Source organism: Leptonychotes weddellii, chromosome 2 (assembly GCF_054177405.1).
Source record: "Leptonychotes weddellii isolate Sample4059 chromosome 2, ASM5417740v2, whole genome shotgun sequence".
NCBI lineage: Eukaryota > Metazoa > Chordata > Mammalia > Carnivora > Phocidae > Leptonychotes > Leptonychotes weddellii.
In genome coordinates this window covers 175,604,156-175,620,170 of record NC_138370.1, presented here as the reverse complement: position 1 = coordinate 175,620,170, position 16,015 = coordinate 175,604,156, and the positions used below count along the sequence as shown (strand labels likewise).

General features: G+C 61.0%; 1 protein-coding gene across 7 annotated transcripts in view; it reads right to left on the bottom strand.

Annotated features, from left to right (window-relative positions):
* SH3TC1 (SH3 domain and tetratricopeptide repeats 1) overlaps positions 1-12,702 on the bottom strand; it is a 46,045-nt gene extending 33,343 nt beyond the window's left edge. For 3 of the 7 annotated variants that reach the window (XM_081812683.1, XM_081812682.1, XM_031020489.2), the window contains exon 1: positions 12,513-12,670. The gene's annotated coding sequence lies outside the window, so the exon portion shown is untranslated. Of the gene's footprint in view, positions 1-12,512 lie in introns of all 7 variants that reach the window. The other 4 variants (XM_081812681.1, XM_081812686.1, XM_081812678.1 and 1 more) reach the window with 4 other exon arrangements.
* Between the last annotated feature and the right edge of the window lie 3,313 nt (positions 12,703-16,015).

Sequence of the window (16,015 nt, the reverse complement as noted above, 5' to 3'; positions counted from 1 at the left end):
TCCCCATGACCGCAGGCCGACTAACGGGGACAACTGGAAGCTACTCGGTGGGTCCCAGGGGACCGGGGGGCCGCAGAGCAAGAGGGGAGGCAGCTTCCACAGCAGCTCCGGCTTCCCACTGGGAGGTCCGGGCTGTCCCCTCCGTGGGGTAGGAGTAGCTGTCTCTCTGGAAGGACAGCTGTGATGGTCACTGTGCCAATGTCCTGGGGCTTCGGGGACAAAGCTCCGTGGACTGGGTGCCTTAAAGTGACCAAGGCCTATTCCCCTCCCCGTCTGGAGGCCAGAAGTCTAAATCAAGGTGTGGGCAGGGCCGCGCTCCCTCTGGAGGCTCCAGAGGGTCCTTCCCATCTCTTCCAGCTCCCGGGCTCCTGGCCACACAGCTCTGTCTCCCGTCACCACCTGGCCACCCTGTGTGGCTCTTCCCTTTCGTATTGTATTTGGGGCCCACCTCATCTCGAGACCCTTACCTTAATTATACCTACAGAGACACTTTTCCCAAACGAGATCGTGTCTGGAGGTTCCCCTGGATACACCTGTGGGGCCACCATCCCGCCCCAAACTCCTAGACGCCCAGGGGAGTGGGAAGCAGGCTGAGGACAGGGCAGTTAGTGAACGCGGGTGCCCACCTGCCTGCCCGCCGTGGCTCCCCGCTGTGGCTCCCCTCAGCCTCAGCGACCTGCAGGCCTTCGAGGCTCCGTCCTCCTGCCCACCTCTGGGGCAAGAGGGGGCCCTAAACGAGGTCCAGGTGCCCTGTCCTGAAGCTCCTCCCAGGTGCGAGTCCTTAGCACCCCTTCCTCGCAGACATCTGCCCCTCCATCTCTCCACCCTCCTCTGTCCTCCCCAGTTCTCCCTCCGACCTTGCCCAGCTCCCTGTGCCTGTCTTCACAGCCCTGGAAATGGTGATGCCCTACCCCTCGCAAGGACCCGCTGAACCTCAGAAGTTGGATTCCTTGCATCTTCTCTGTAGGCTGGGTGCTCCCCTGCCGTGGCCACTCTCCTGGGCGAGCCTGCCTCCCCCATCCAGACACAGGCGCCCCAGCCCCCCTTTGCACTGGCACCGGGGACCTGTGGACGCCCGCAGATGGGCCCACAGCCTCCTCCGGCCTGCTCACCAGAGAGCAGAGCTCAGGCTGCCCCACAGGGTGGGAGGTGGGCACCTGCGTCCAAGGACAGCACACCTTGCAGGTCAGCTCTGCCGTGCTGGCCACACGACCTGGGTGCTTTGGTTTCTCAGAGAAGCCCCAGGGGGCTCAGATGCTCTTCCGTGGTTTTGCTCTGGGTCCTCACGAGCATTAAACTAGATGCAGACGTCTCTAGCAGGCCATGTGCAGCCCGTTACCACAGCTACACCTGAATGTTTGTTCATTTTACAAATGCTGAGTGTCTGGGCCTCTCCTGTGGCCGAGGCCCACGACAGCAGGGGACGCAGCTACCAGGCAAACGGAGAAAGAGGGACGCGTCCGAAGGTCAGCACCTCCACCAGCGCCCTCCCCGGCCCTGCCGCCCACCCTGCAGCCCGGGGCTGGCTGTGCCACAACTCGGGGTGGGGGGGGGGGGCGTCCGCAGGCAGAAGCCAGGCACGGGCACTGAGCCCACCCTCTCCAACCCACTGCAGGCCCCTGCTCCTCTCGGCCTCCGTCTCGTGTCTGTGAGCTGGGACCCCGAACTCTTCAGCCCGTGTTCCAGAACCCACAATGTGCAGAACATGAGATGCTTGGCTTTGTTTTTCTGGAAATTGTACTGAAAGAGGCCCCAGATGGGCTCCACATCCATAAAAGGGCCTGGACACATTTCCTCTCCTGGCCATTGTCCCCCCCTGGGGCCCGGACCCTGTATCCTGTTTGTATCCGCAGCTGTGCTCTTGGCCCGAGGCCGGGGCAGTTTCCAAGGGCTTCCCCAACTGTGCCCAGCACTCTGACTCTGCACTCACACACTGACCCCACAGAATGCAGCCCAATTCCACACAGCACACCTCAAACCAGGGTCTCGACTGCACAGTGCACCCCAACTCTAGTGTACCCCAATTCTGCAAGTGCACCCCCAAGAGCCTTCCAGAGGAAGAACATGAGCTTTCTAGGTCAGGGGACTTTCCAAACAAGGGTCCCTCCTGCAGGGTGGGCAGGGGGCAGGCCCACACAGCCCAGTCCTGAGGCCCTGTGGGAGAGCTTGTCACTTCCTGGGCCTCGCTCTGCCCCGTGCAGATGGCAGTCGGATTTGGGGGACTCTAAGTGCCCCCCACACACCTGCAATAGCCCTGGTGCCGGACACGGTTGTTGTAATAAATTCCAATCGCCACTTGCCAAGAAGATGCTAGATCCAGGGGATACAGCCCTCCTGGCGTGAATATTACGGCCATCTGCTGGACCGAGAGGCAGATGGGCGTGGGGTTGGCAGCTGTCCAGGGTCACCCAGCCCAAGGGCAGTGCCACCAGCTGGTGTCTCAGGTCCGCCCTCCCATGGCACCTGCAGACAGGCAACACCTGCACACAGCTGGGGTCTCAGGTGTCCCCGGCGCCAAAGCAGATGCCCTGACTCTCTAAGGCGTGAGACAAGCAGCCAGAGAAACCACAGCCCGACTCCCAGGAGCTCTGGAGGGCACGTCCTGCCCGAGTCTGGGGTTTTCTCAGGAATCAGATCCTTGTGTCTTCCAGCACCAAACCCTGATTTTAATTATTTCCAGGTGGCAATTCAGAGAACAAGAGTTCACCTCTGCCCCTTTTCCCACCACAGGGACCAGCGGATGTTTCACTGAACTGTAAGGGTCAGCGGGTGCTGCCCCACCGTCCACAGCCAGACTCCGCGTCCTCAGCGCTCTCCCCTCACGCCCACCTCTCCGGCCAGCCTTTCTCTCCCTCCCGAGGGCGCTGCATAGGAAGCCGACCAAACCACCCAACAGAGGCACTTTCCCTGGTGGCAGGCACATTTGAGGAAGACGGATGGCTTCTCAGGACAAATGCAAGAGACACATTTTCTAGCCAGTGTGGATGCCGTGGGCACGGCTACCGTCACCTGGGAAAGCACGTGCGTGTGCAGAGGGCCAGGGGCTGACCACCGCGTACCGGGCGCTGGAGCCCACACTCGGGGGGTGTGCAGGCTGGTGCAGCCCCGGCCTTCCCTGCGGCCTCGGGGAGTCACGCAAGGAAACGGAGGTTTGGAGAGCGACAAGGACAAGGACCCCTCGTAGGGCCTCCTCAAGGCGGGGCCCTGACACTCCACACACCCTTAAACATGCACTGCCGCTCCCTATCTCCCCAGCGTCCTTTGTGTGGAAGACTGTCAAAGGCTTCCTTCAAGATGAATGTGGCCCCAGGTAGCACTGGGAAGTCTCCAAACCGGTTCTGCGTCCTTCCCTTGGGAAAGTCTACACCTCCGGAGGGGGCCCAGCTGCAGCCCTGAAGCCCCCAGTCAAGCCTTCCGCTGTAACTTCTAGGGCATCCTCAGAAGGTTCAGAGGGCCCCCTCTTCCTCCCTAAATCCAGTCCCTGACAGGCAGAGATTCCCGTCCTCAGAGCCCTGAGGCAGCTCCTGCCAGACCCTAGGACCACAGACATGGACCCGGACCCAGCTTGGGCCCGGACCCTAACCCCAGCTCAGACCTGGACCCAGACTCAGACCTGGACCCGGGCTCGGACCCAGACCCCAGCTTGGACCTGGACCCCAACCCAGACCTGGACCCTGGACCCCGGCTTGGACCTGGACCCTGGCTCGGACCCTGACCCTGGCTCAGTGGGGCGGAGCCCCAGGCTGCGATCCAGAGGCAGGAGGCAGGGGCTGAAGGTTGCCCTCCACCCTCTGCTTATTTTTTATTTTTTAGCCCAGGGGGCAGATAGCAACCATTGGAGTCAAATGACGACAAAAGGCGATTTTGAATTTGTCATGTGGTCTTAAAGCATCCCCGAGTGTCTGGGACTATGATGACCCAGGCCTCCCCCATGCCCAGCTGGGATCACCCGGCAGCCTCCCTAGCACATGGCTCAGCGTCTTGGTGGATCCCTTACTCCACCCTGAGATAGCTCTGCTTCCTGGGGTTTGGAGCTCCCCCTGCCACCCACGATCTTGGTCCCACTGTCTCAGCTCTGCCTTCCAGGTCCCCACCCATGCAGGGCTCACAGACAAGTTGGGGAGACAGACTTAGAAATGGACTGGGATAATCCTTGCAGTGGCAAAGGGAAGCCTAGGATGGAAAGGAGTGGAGGACGAAATCAAGGAAGGCTTCCTAGAGGTGGAGGCCCTTGGGTCGAGTCTCAGAGGAAGAGGGCCTAGGCGAAGAGGGGGTGTAGAGGTCTTCCCAGGGCCAGGCCCAGACAGAAGGGGACTTAAACCCAGCCTCCACCTAGAAAACCCTAGGCATGCAGCTTTATGGAAGCTCGAGAGGCTGGGTCACACTCTTGCCCTGAGGGTTAATCCACAACAGGCCATAACGCTGAATCTTAGGAATGTGCAGGCCCCTGGGGTGGGTGGGGTAGGGTATGTGACTACTCCCCACTCACCGGGTGCCCTGGGCAGTAGAAACAAGCCAGGGCCACACAGGCAATTCTAGAGCTGGGGTAGCAACGCTTTCTGCAAAGGGCCGTCGGTGGGTCCAGGCCGGGTGATGGTGAACATACCAAGTAGGCGGTGGTCACACAAATAGTCAACAAGTAGGTGCTCGGTGTGCTGGTAAAACCTTATTTACAAAACGGACTGGATTTGGCCCTTGAGTGGCTTCTGCTGTAGAGGATGGGTGGGGTGGGGATTCGCGGAAAAGCATCTCAGGATTCCCCCACCCAAGCAGGAAGGAGGCCGCCCAAAGGTGTTCCCTGTCGCAATGGACTGGGATATACAAAGGTTCAAGTGGAGGGTGGAGGCCGGCCCTGGCGCCGGGGACAGAAACAGGCTTGAAGCTGGCACAGGATCGAATCCATGGAGTGTGTCCTGCCTCCCTCCAACCCCTGATTATAGCAGTCACTGCACACACAGTTAACCTGTCACGGATTCGCAAGACCCAGCGCTTAGAGCTCGGGAGATGAGCGCCACATAAAGACAGGTGATTGGGTAACAGGCTTACGGACGGGGAACCAAAACGCGGGAAGGGAGGGACCCTCCCCCAGGGTCGCAGGAAAGAGGGTCCCCAGTGTTCGCGTGGTCCACGCTAAGCAACACCCCATCGTCTGTCCTGGTGTAAGATGCAGATGTGACCCAGCCTAGTGCCATTTCCCAGACAGGCAAATGGACAAAGGACCACCGCAGACCTTCCAAGGCACACGTGAACTTTCCTGAGCCCCGCCTGGGTCCGAGGAACCGGGAAGGTGGGGCTGGAGATGCCCGTCCTCAGCATGCCCGGGTCTGAGATGCCACCAGCCTGGAGCCTGGCACCCAGCTGCCCCGGGACACACATAAAGGCCTAGAACAGGGCTGTGCTCAGCAAGGCTCGGCCTGTGTTTGTTATTTTTGGCCTTAGTGGCTGAAACCACCCCAATCAAAAGATGAGCAAAGCTCTAGTCCCCGAGATTTCAGGAACTGCTCTTTGCAAAACAAGGATATTGGGACCAAACAGGCTTATGATGATGGATGGCCACCCCGGGCCAGGTCACAGAGTTGCAGGAAGCTGTCAGCGTTTCCCAAGCTCGGCCGGGACTGAAGACGCCCACACCCCCGCCACGGCCTGGGTCATGGTCATCCGGCCCTGTCAGGGCAGGCGGCGCCCTCAAGCCAGGGACCCACTGACTCGGCGGTCCAGCAGCTCCTCCTTGGCCTGGCAGGGCCGGCCCGAGAGCTGGCCAGGTGCCCGGGCGTATCTGCTGGGCAGGCTCCAAACTGTGCTCCTTCATCTGACCTGGCCAGAAACAGAGCTTTCAGAAGAGGGGTGCCCCTTCTCAGCATCCCAAATAAGGCACCTTGGGTCCTCAGAGGAAGCTGGTCAGAAATGCATAAAGGCTGTTTTCATGGCCCTCTCAGGGAGCAAGGCCCTGTGGGCATGTCCTCCTGTCACATCGCAGGGGGGCCGTGCAGGGCCTGCCAGCTCTGAGTAGCCCCCTCCTCTACTAAAGGACAGATGGGGTCCTCAGGAGACATCCAGCCAGGAGTGGCCCAGTCTCAGGAGCACCGTGGTTTCTCCCTTTGTGGGACAGGCACGTCCAACCCCCTGGACCGTTTGGCTGTGAGCCATGGGGTGACCCAGAGGGGTTAGCACAGAGGAGACAGGGGTAGAGAGGTCTCGGTCACCCCAGCTTACAGAGGAGACCTCAGAGAAACCCCGATCCCACCGAAGCTCACTCCCCAGAGCACCAACATTCCTGACTCTGGGTGGGCCCCCGGCTGGAATTCTGGGCTGGAATTCTGGACATTCTCTGCAGCCCAGTCACCAGGGGCTGGATCTGGAACCAGGCTTATGCAAACATTAACCGAACCCCAGCCTCCCGGGGCAGGGAAGTCCTCCCAGCCAAGACCATCTCCCTGGAAACCAGGCCCAGGTCAGGGCAGGCGGGTGGGCGGAGAGCTAAGGTGGGAATTTCCGCAGGACTCCCAGAAGTCCCCCTCGGGCTGTGCTGGGACGGGTGAGGGGGACACTGTCAGCCCCCAGGTCACTGAGGGGGTTCAGGGCACGTGTTTGGCTGCTTCCCCTCTCTCGGCTCCCTTCCCGGCAACACCTCCTCATTCCCTCCTCAGCCTCCTCACCCACCCACCACCCCTCAAAACCAGCCTTGTCCACACCAGCTCCCTCGTGTTGCCTCCAGTGGCCCTCTCCTCCCTGTTTCCTCCGCCCAGCTGACCTCAGGCCCCTTCTGAACACCTCCTCCCTCCTCCTGGTGTCCCTCTGCCCGCACTCTCCATCTACACCAGCCCTGTGAGCTCCTGCAGGTCAGGACTTCTAGAACCTTCTGTCTGCACGCATCAGCCCAGGATACCATCTATCTCGGACCTGGGGGCGGAGCTGGAGCCGCAGGGCATTCCCCTTGGCGGGGAACTGGACACCTGCCCCCCGCTACCCACTCTTCCTCCACCTTTCCCCTGAGCCACCGGCACCACCTGCCCCCTCTTCCTGTTGACAACGGAGCCTCCAGCCTCGGCCACACTTGCACGTCCCTCTTCCTGGTCACCTGCTCCGCCGGGCTCTGACCCCCACTCCCCACAGTCTCCCTCAGACACTGCCTCCTTCCAGCCTCCCCAACCCCCCCACCGAGCCGCACAAGCCGGCCCTTCCCCAGCACCGGAGCGCCCTGAACCCATGGGCACTGGAACTGGGGTCTCCGAATACACCGTCACTTGGTTAGCACACAAGGACCCACGACGGGAGCACCTCCGGGCACAGAAGGGCCTACGTGCGTGTGTGTTAAATGACAGACACAGTACCAGCAAAGGGGGCAGGGGGGGCCCAGGCCCCGCAGGACACGGAACACCTGCCACCTGATGCGGTAAGTCGGACAGACGCTGACCTTTTCCGGCCGCCCACCCTCCGGTGGCTGGCCTTCTTCCCGGCTCTCCCGGGAGGCCGCTGGGCCGGAGGGAAGCACGCGGGCCTGGAGCCGGGCGTGAGTGCCAGTGAGCTCCCCGGCCTCGGAGCCCCGATGTGCGTGTGAAGGCGCCTGGCAGGGCCGGGACGCAGCACTCCTGCCCTCTGACCCATGTCAGAGAGGCGGGGTCAGGGTCACAGCCCCCTCCCCACGGCCCCCCGATGCCCCCGAGCCGCTGCCCCTCACCGGCCACACCCGCGCCCTTCCCAGGCCAGCAGCGAGGACTCACAGGCCGCGACATTGCTCTGGCAGCAGCCCGGGTGCTCCCCTGACTCGCTGCACGATGGGCACGGCCTCCACCTCGCTCTCCCTGGCAGGGCCTTCCTGCGTTCACAGAGGGTAGCCCCGGGGCCCAGCCACCCCGCACGCCCGTCCCGCGGGCTCCCATGCTGGCCACGTGCTACGGCGCAGGGGTGCTGAAGAGCAAAATGCGGGTGCTCTGGCCTCCCCTGGCGTGCAGAGAGGCTGGCACAAAGGAGAGCACCTACTGTCACTGCTCTTCAATGCGGGCAGGGGTCGGGGGCCGGCAGCATTGCCCAGCCCAAACCCGCCAGCCCTGCTCTGCGCCCAGCCCAGTCCGGGGCACCGGGGCACGGATGCGTCAGACGGCCTGCCCTCCGGAGTAAGCACAGCCCAGGAAACGGACGGAAACCAGATGGCACAGCTGGGGTCAGCATGACAGAGGACGCACAGAGAGCCCGGGGCCACCAGACAGCGGGGATCCTGCCTGCAGACAGCTGGGGGGGCTGCCTGGAGGAGGGGCTCCGAGCCAGGCCCCGGCAGGTGAGATGCACTCCCCTCTGGGATAAACACCAAGCCCAGCACCTTGTAGTGCCATCTTGTAGGAGGTGGGGAGGGAGGGAGGGATGGACAAGGGCCAGATAGACGGATAGATCCCCACAATGACGGGACACAGGAGCCAGTGAAGAGCTCCCCATGGCCAAAGCTAGACCCTCGGAGCACCAAAATAAAGTAGTATTAGGTTCTAACCTGAAATACAGAAGAAATACCCAGAAGCCCACACTAATGTAAGTGATTGAATACCTAAGTAAATGGAGAAGACACAGATATTCCCTGGGGTAGAATTCCAGCTAATGCGTGTAGCCCCTCCATCCCCCACCCCCGGAGCGCCGTGTGGAAATGCCGGAAAGCACTGCTCTCCATGGGGCCCCACAAACACCACGGCGATCAAGGCGGACGCCAGCAGGGACAGGCCCTGTCCCTGCCGGGATGTGGTAAGGGCAGCGTGTCACCCCGTGCTCTTCCTCCCCAAACTAAAACCCGGTGTCCGCACGAGAAAGGCATCAGACAAACACAAACCGAGTGTGTAACGGGTCGGGGAGGGCGGCCAGGGTGGCAGGTGAGGGGATGAACGCGTCACACTCCTGCGCCAACACCGACCCGTCCTTATTCACCAAGGTCCACGCTTCGTGCAAGTGCGTCCGTGTTTCCCTGAGGTCCTGTCTGTCCCCGGAGCCACAGAGGGCACCACCTCATTTGAATGTCCTTGGTTTGGGGGACCTTACTTTTGAGGAGGACGGGCAGGTCCGTGTTTGGAGAACGTTCTTCAGTCGGGATTTGTCTGGTGTTTCCCCAGCCCCTTTTCCTTCAAATTTTCAACAAACAAAATGTATTGCTGGTTTTGGCTCGGAGCTGGGCTGGGCCTCGGTCCCCTCCCCGTGGCTGTTTTTAGTGGAACGGCCCCTGAGAAGCTGGCCCCAGTCAACGCTGGCCCTACTCCGTGCCAGAGAGGACCCAGCACTCTACCGAGAAGGAGTGAGACCCAGAGCAGGCAGCTCCTACCTGCCTGATATCTTAAAAGAGGTGAAATCATGCTCAATCTCCCCCCAGCGAGAAGTGCAGAATGATTCCCAGAGCCTCTGTCACCTCCCGGGTCAGCAGCACCCAGCATTGGTCAGCACACTCGTGGAGGACCGCGGAGGGCAGGTGCAGGGGCCAACCTGAGGGCAGCTGAGCCACCAGCACCTAAAAAACCACATCCTTGACCCGCGGCCCCCCCTCCAGAGCACACGACCACCCGCGCCACAGGAGCGTCGGAGCTCCTCCTAACAGCAGCTCCTTGGAAGGAGCCCAGCTGTCAAGCTCGTGAGGCTCCAGCCAGCACCTGGGGGCCCACACTGGCTGGCCTTCACGAAGGGCCGTAAACGAGCAGGGGGCTGAGGAGGTGCAGCATGGGCACTTTGCAGGGCGGTGAACCGGTCACGAGAGCCGTGGCGGCGGCTGCATGACATCACGCGTTTGTCAAGGAATGCGACAGTGTGCCCAGGACCTGCAGGAGGAGGTCAGGGGACACCAGGATGGAAGCAGTGTGACCCAACAGGGACCGTGTTACCCACGCATGAGCCAACCTCACTGAAGCTGGCAGTGGGCGTGCCAGACCGAAGCCCAAAGGAGTCATGTGTTCACACTGGGCTCCAGCTGGTCACGCTGCTCCCCACGAGGCAAGGGGACAAATTCTTATACTTCCGCACGCGTGCAGAGCAGGGGGAGTTTGAGCAATAGAGTAGACGGACGGTAAATGGTGAAAGCCAGGTTTCTCACTGCTGGAGTGAATGAAGGAGAGGGGCCAGGACGGTCCCCGTGGGGATGGATGAGAGGCGGAGACATCAGGTCTCAGTTAATGGAGACATATTTTACCTACAGAAGTACTTAGATCCACGTGCGTACCCCGGTTAGATGCACGCATGCACTAACTTAGAGATACACATACACACACAGGTTAGTGTACTCACACTTGCAGATCTGCGTCCAAAAGACCCAGGCACACTCAAGAGTGCAGACAGATCTTGCTTTCTAAGACCATTCTCTGACTAAAGGAATCAGGACCCTCGGAGAAATGGCTGATTCCAAGACCAGGCAGGCAAAGGTACAGGATGGGCCTGGCTTGTGGCGCCAGCAAGGAAGGAAGTGAATGATGAATGAATGAGTGAATGAATGAACGAAATCTCACATGATGGGGTGAGTCAAAGGACAGAGCAGCCAAGTGAAAGAGCTCCCAATGGCCAAAGCTAGAAAAATTTGAGCAACGAAATTAATTAGTATTAGATTACACCCCAAAGTATAAAATTAGTATGTGAGTCTATCCAACATAAATAAATGAGCAAATGAATGAATGAGGGAGAAGGGACAGATCTCCCGAGCAGGAGAGCTCCCAGTGACTTATGTGGATGTGCCACCCTCCAGGAGGGAACCCACGCCACCCCCCTCCAGTCCCCAGGCGTGCATGGTGCATGGCCTGCTCAGGGCACAGCCTGGGAGGGCCAGGAGGGGGACTGGCTGTGTGCTCAGGAAACCTGGCAAACCCCACCTCGGCCAGGGGGTCAAGGTCACCATCCCAGTGACCGGTCCCGTCGATGGCAGGTGCCCTTGACCTGATGGGATGGGCGGGCACTGCGCCCCCAGGGTCTTCCTCCCTAGAACCCACGATCCCCGTCTGATCACGAGAAATAATCAGACCAGTCCTCACGGAGGGACGCCGCACAGAACACCTGCCCAGGACTCCTCACGAAAATCATCGCAAACCAGGGAAGTCTGAGAAGCCGTCGCAGCCCAGAGCCGCCTGGGGAGACGGGAAGACGTGTCACGTGACGTCCCAGACGGGCTCCTGGGATGGGGGAGGGACATCGGGTGAAGACTAAAGGAATCTGAACCAAGTGTGGGCTTTACTTAAGAATAATGGATGAATATTGGTTCCTCAGTTGTGACGAATGTACCCATCTAATGTAAGATGTCAGTAGTCAGGGAGACCGGGTGGGAGGGCTTATGAGAACTCTGTGCTATCTTGGCAATTGTTTTGTAAATCTAGACCTGTTCTAAAAAATCAAAAAGTCCCAGCAAGCTGGAACACACACAAGGTGTGTGGACAGAGAACCATTACGGCCGAAGACTTGGCAGGTGCAGCCAGGCCTGGAGCCGCCGGCCGAGGGCGAAGTCCCAGGTCTGCTGGCTGTGGCCAGCCCGGGAGCCTCGCTCAGCGGGGCTAGGAGGACGCGAGGGGCAGAGCCAAAGCACCGGGGCCACCCAGGCAGGCCTTGGAAAGACCATTCTAGTCCAGCGCTACCCTCGGGCAGGTTGTGCTGCCCACAGCCTGGGGCCTCTGTAAATCAAGGACGAGGACCCCTCCACGGGCCCCATGAGAGTCCTGCAACCACTGCGGAGGGGGGCGGTCACGAGGCTCCTCGTGCACGTGCAGAAACTGAGGTGCGGACAGGAGGAGCACCTGGCCCGGGCTCACAGAGAGGCCCCTCACTCCGGGCAGCCTGCGCAAACTCCCCCGCGGGGTCTCCGGACGGTGAGGACAGAGCCTCTCCTCTGTCCCTTCCACATCAGGCCCCGCCCCTCTCCCGCTGCCCCTTCGCTGTTCCCTGAAGGAAGGAGCGACAGTCCCTGGAGCTGCAGGGACTTTGGCCCCTGGGGGCTGGAGGAAGAGGGGAGCAGAGAGCCCGGTGTTGAAGTCCACAGAGGGGTAGGGCAGCACTGAGGCGAGGGAAGGCCAGGACCTTGGCCCCCGCCGCCAGCCCAGGGCTCCTGCTCTGCTCCACCGGTCATCAGCACCGGAGAGCGGCCGTTGACCGAGTGTGGACCCGTGCTGGGCCCCTGGGACGCTCTCACCCTACAGACAGGGAAACTGAGGTGCAGAGGGGCAGAATCACTTGCCCCCAGGGGCTCAGCCAGGATCAGAACCCCTGGGGCCACTGCCTCCTGAGTGCTGCAGAGGCCCCCACCTGTGGGGAGGCATATCCCCCCCTCACAGTGGCCACCGCGAGGACATCCAGCTTCACCCGCCCGGCTCTCCGCCCCTCTCTCGGACGTGGGGACACCAGGCTGGCCCTTCCTTGGCCCCCTGAATCCCAGGCTGACCAGGCTGCTCTCGGGGTGCACCCCCCCACGCACACCCTCCCCGGCCCCACCTGTGGGTGACCCTGAGCGCCGGACTGGGGGCTGCAGTGTAGGGGCGGCTCCTCCTGGTGCGGATCCAGCCCAGGGGCCTAGAACTTACCCTGCCAGGGAGCAGACCGGCCGAGGAAGGGAGGGAGGCTCCCTGGGGCCCCTCACCTGTGGCTGACACCAACACCGCGGCTGTCCGGGCCTCTCGGGAAGGTCTGCCACTTGGCGCCGGCCGGGGCAGGAAGGCGCACGTTTTCAGCCAGCCAGGCCCTCCAGGCTCGAGTCAGGTGGCCGGAGCAGTCCGCCCAGGTCATTGGTCGTGCCCACAGCTGCGGCCCGCCCTGCCTGGAAGGGGCCCAGTCTCCTCCCTGACCTTCCTCCTCCTTATCTGTATCGGAAGTCCCGGGTCAGCATTCCCGACCTGGGAGGGGGGGAACAGCCTGCCGGGAATTGCAGGATCCCAGAGGCTCTCAGACCCCCGCTGGGGTGCAGGCACTTTGGGGTGCCCCAGGGAGGAGGGAGGCTGGGAGGGCCCCTTCTTCGCTGGGCCTAGGAGAGCTCCCCACTCACGGGGTCCTGGTTTCTGTAGCTGGGCCTTGGGGGAAACTGGCTGGGGAACTCAGCACTTACTGAGCACCTACTGTGTGCTGGGCCCAGTGGGTCAGTGAAGACGGGCAGCGTCTCCCGTGACCCATATTTGCTCGTGATAAGCCACCTGGGCTGTCCTTAAAATTAGATTGTAGACTCCAAACCCGCCATGTCAGGATCTCCCAGGTCAGGCCCAGAAATCTGGATTTTTTAACAAGTTCCCAAGCAACCCTGGTCCTCAGGCAAGTCTGAGCAGCACCCCGGTCCCAAAGGGCATGTCTTCCTTCAGATAATCAGGCAGGTGCGCAGAGTCACCTCCCCCCCAGCCCCCCCACCAGGGCCATTCCCTCCTCAGGTGGCAACTTTCTTAACCCTTCTGTGCTTCCTGTCCCGTCCTTGAGACGGAAGGAGGCAGACACTCGCCTTAGCCCATCAGTGTTAGCGGGTTAGCGAGTGTGGGGGGCCCAAGCCAGTGCCCGCAAGCACCCCGATGTGTATTTTTACGCAGGCATCCTGAGACCGACTCTCAGCCACAGGGGGTGATTTGTGCTGGGGGGCACACCGCTGGCTCAGTCGGGAGGCAGGGCATGCTGGGCCTCGGGGCTGGGCGCCTGGCTCCCGTTCCCTGGGCCGATGGGCTTCTTCAGGCGGAACAGCCCCGACACCATCCTCCATCTAGAGACATGGGCTAGCTTTCCCCAGAGCCTCACACGCTTGCCGTGTGTCCCGCACGCTCCCAGGACGTGGCTTCTTCCAGGGAGGAGGGGGGCCTTGGAGCTCCCACTCCCCTGCGCTGAGCATCACCCACCACTAGCTGCCCTCAGCATGCACAGCCTACAGACTCTTCTGAATCCCTTTCAACAATTCAAGGGGTAGAGATTCCACAAGTAAGCCAGACATCCAGCTCTTCTGGAAAATCCAGGAGCCTGGCTACATGGGGCAGCATTCCCACCCGACCCACTTGTGGGTGGGGGGAGCTCTCCGATGCCCACGGCCACACCGGCGGTTCCACGGGCTCACTAGTGGGTGCCCTGCAGGGACTGAGCTGTGACCCCGCTTCCCCGAGCCAGTTCCCCTGCGTCCTGGGGCTCCCAGGGACTCTCCAAGCTCTTGGACAGTGCCGCAGGCCTGGGCTGACCTCCAGGGCCCCGCCCAGTGCCCAGGGCAGGGTGTGCTGGTCACTAACTGGGGGCTTCAAGGTGGTTAGGTCGAGGGCCTTGCAGGGGGCCCCACACACTCAGGCTTCCCCTGCACCTTTGATTTCAAAGGCTTTAACCAGCCGGCCAGGTCTGTAGTGGCCTGCTCCCAGGTGGGACGACAAAGGCCCCAGGCCCCACAGCCCTGTGGACACAGTCTGATCCTGAGAGTCCCCAGGCTGGGGCTCTACTGTGGGATTTCCCACCACTGGAGACTTGGGGTCTAGAAGCTCTGCTCCCCCAGCCTGGCAGTTTCTCTCATGGGATCGAGCTGGGTGAGGGCCCCTGTGTTTTTAATCCCAGCTCCATTGCAGACCATACGCACCTGTCTCTGGGCCTCAGTTTCTCAGTTTCCCTGTGTGCGAGCTAGAAGTGGCTGTGCTGAGAGCTCTGTGGGTCACGGTTATGGAGCCGTGGCTCCCCCAGCTGCCAGACCGCAGGGATCACGGCTCCCCCGCATCCCCACGCGTGGCCCTGAGAATTCTCTCAGTGATTCAGCCCTCCCACACTGCCATCTCTAACCTAATGTCGATGGGCTAAGAATCAGTACGGGAAGCCCCAGGGTTTCCTTGACGTGGGTGAGTGGGAGGTGGTCTCGCCACGGAGCCCAGAATTCACTGAAAAACAAGGCACCCAAGTCCTAAATGTATTGTCTTCATCTTTTAGAGACCCTATTAGAAATCTTGCTTAAAAAAAAATAAAATAAAATAAAGCCAAGTGCACCTTCCTTTCAGCAGCGTGACCTGAAAGGGCTGGCCTGGCCACCCGTCACCCGAGGGGACACGACTGGACCGGGCCGCTTCCCAGACAAGGTTCGTGCCGCATGGGGGAGCCTTGAGGGCACGCACGGCCACGTCTGAGTGAAGAGGACCCACAGAGGCTAGGAGATCCCAGAACATAAGCATGTGTGTGGAGAAAGGACCGTTGGGTCTGTTCCCTTCTGGGATACACAGTGTTGCCTGCGACCGGAGTGAGACGTGAACAGGCCCGGGACCGGGGATGACATGGGTGCCCCCAGCAGCCGCCATCCCAGCTCTGCACTTGAAAGGGGGTCACGCACACCCCACGGCCATGGACTTGAGCTTGTTTCTTTGACTGGGCCACGGGGCTGTCCTCACCCCATCCCTGTGAGGTGGCCAGGACTCCCTCTGGGGCTGTGGCAGGACCGTGGCTGAGCACGTGAAGATATTCTCAACATAGCCCCCAGGGCGGGGTGGGGATTCCACACACCACAGACCGGAGCCGTGCCTGCTTTTGAACATGTTTAGAGAAGCAAAATCAAAGGGGGGAAAGAAACGTTCACTGTGGCCATCAAAGTGACGGCGTCAGCGACAAACCGTTCATGACGCTCCATGGGTTCTGTGGATCGCTCTCATAACCTGCAGGTGATATTTCTGTAATCAGAAAAAATGCCATCAGTGTGGTAATAAAAACCATCTTTTGGATGCAAGTTTATGAACGAAAGCTTTTCTGAGCAAGTCTGTGAGCTCCAGGATTGGCAGCAGGCCCTTGAAATTCGGGCTCCTGGAGCTGGTGGTGCCAGTGATCCCAGGTTTGAGACCCCCTGACGCCCCCTCCCCCCAGACGTTGGTTCCTTCACGTGTCACCAGCCTGTGGTGTGTCTGCCCACAAGCCCCCATTATTAACAAGCCCACGGATGAGCCCAGGGAGCTTGGGGGGGGTGGTTCCCTCATTGCATGGCTTTGAGCAAGTCCCCCCCAGAACTGGGCCTCGGTTTCCCCCATCCAGACGGAGGCATCAGGCCAGCTCCCTGCAGGTCCAAACCTGGAGGGGCGGCTCCCGCCCACCACTGCCCTCTAGTGGAAAAGCA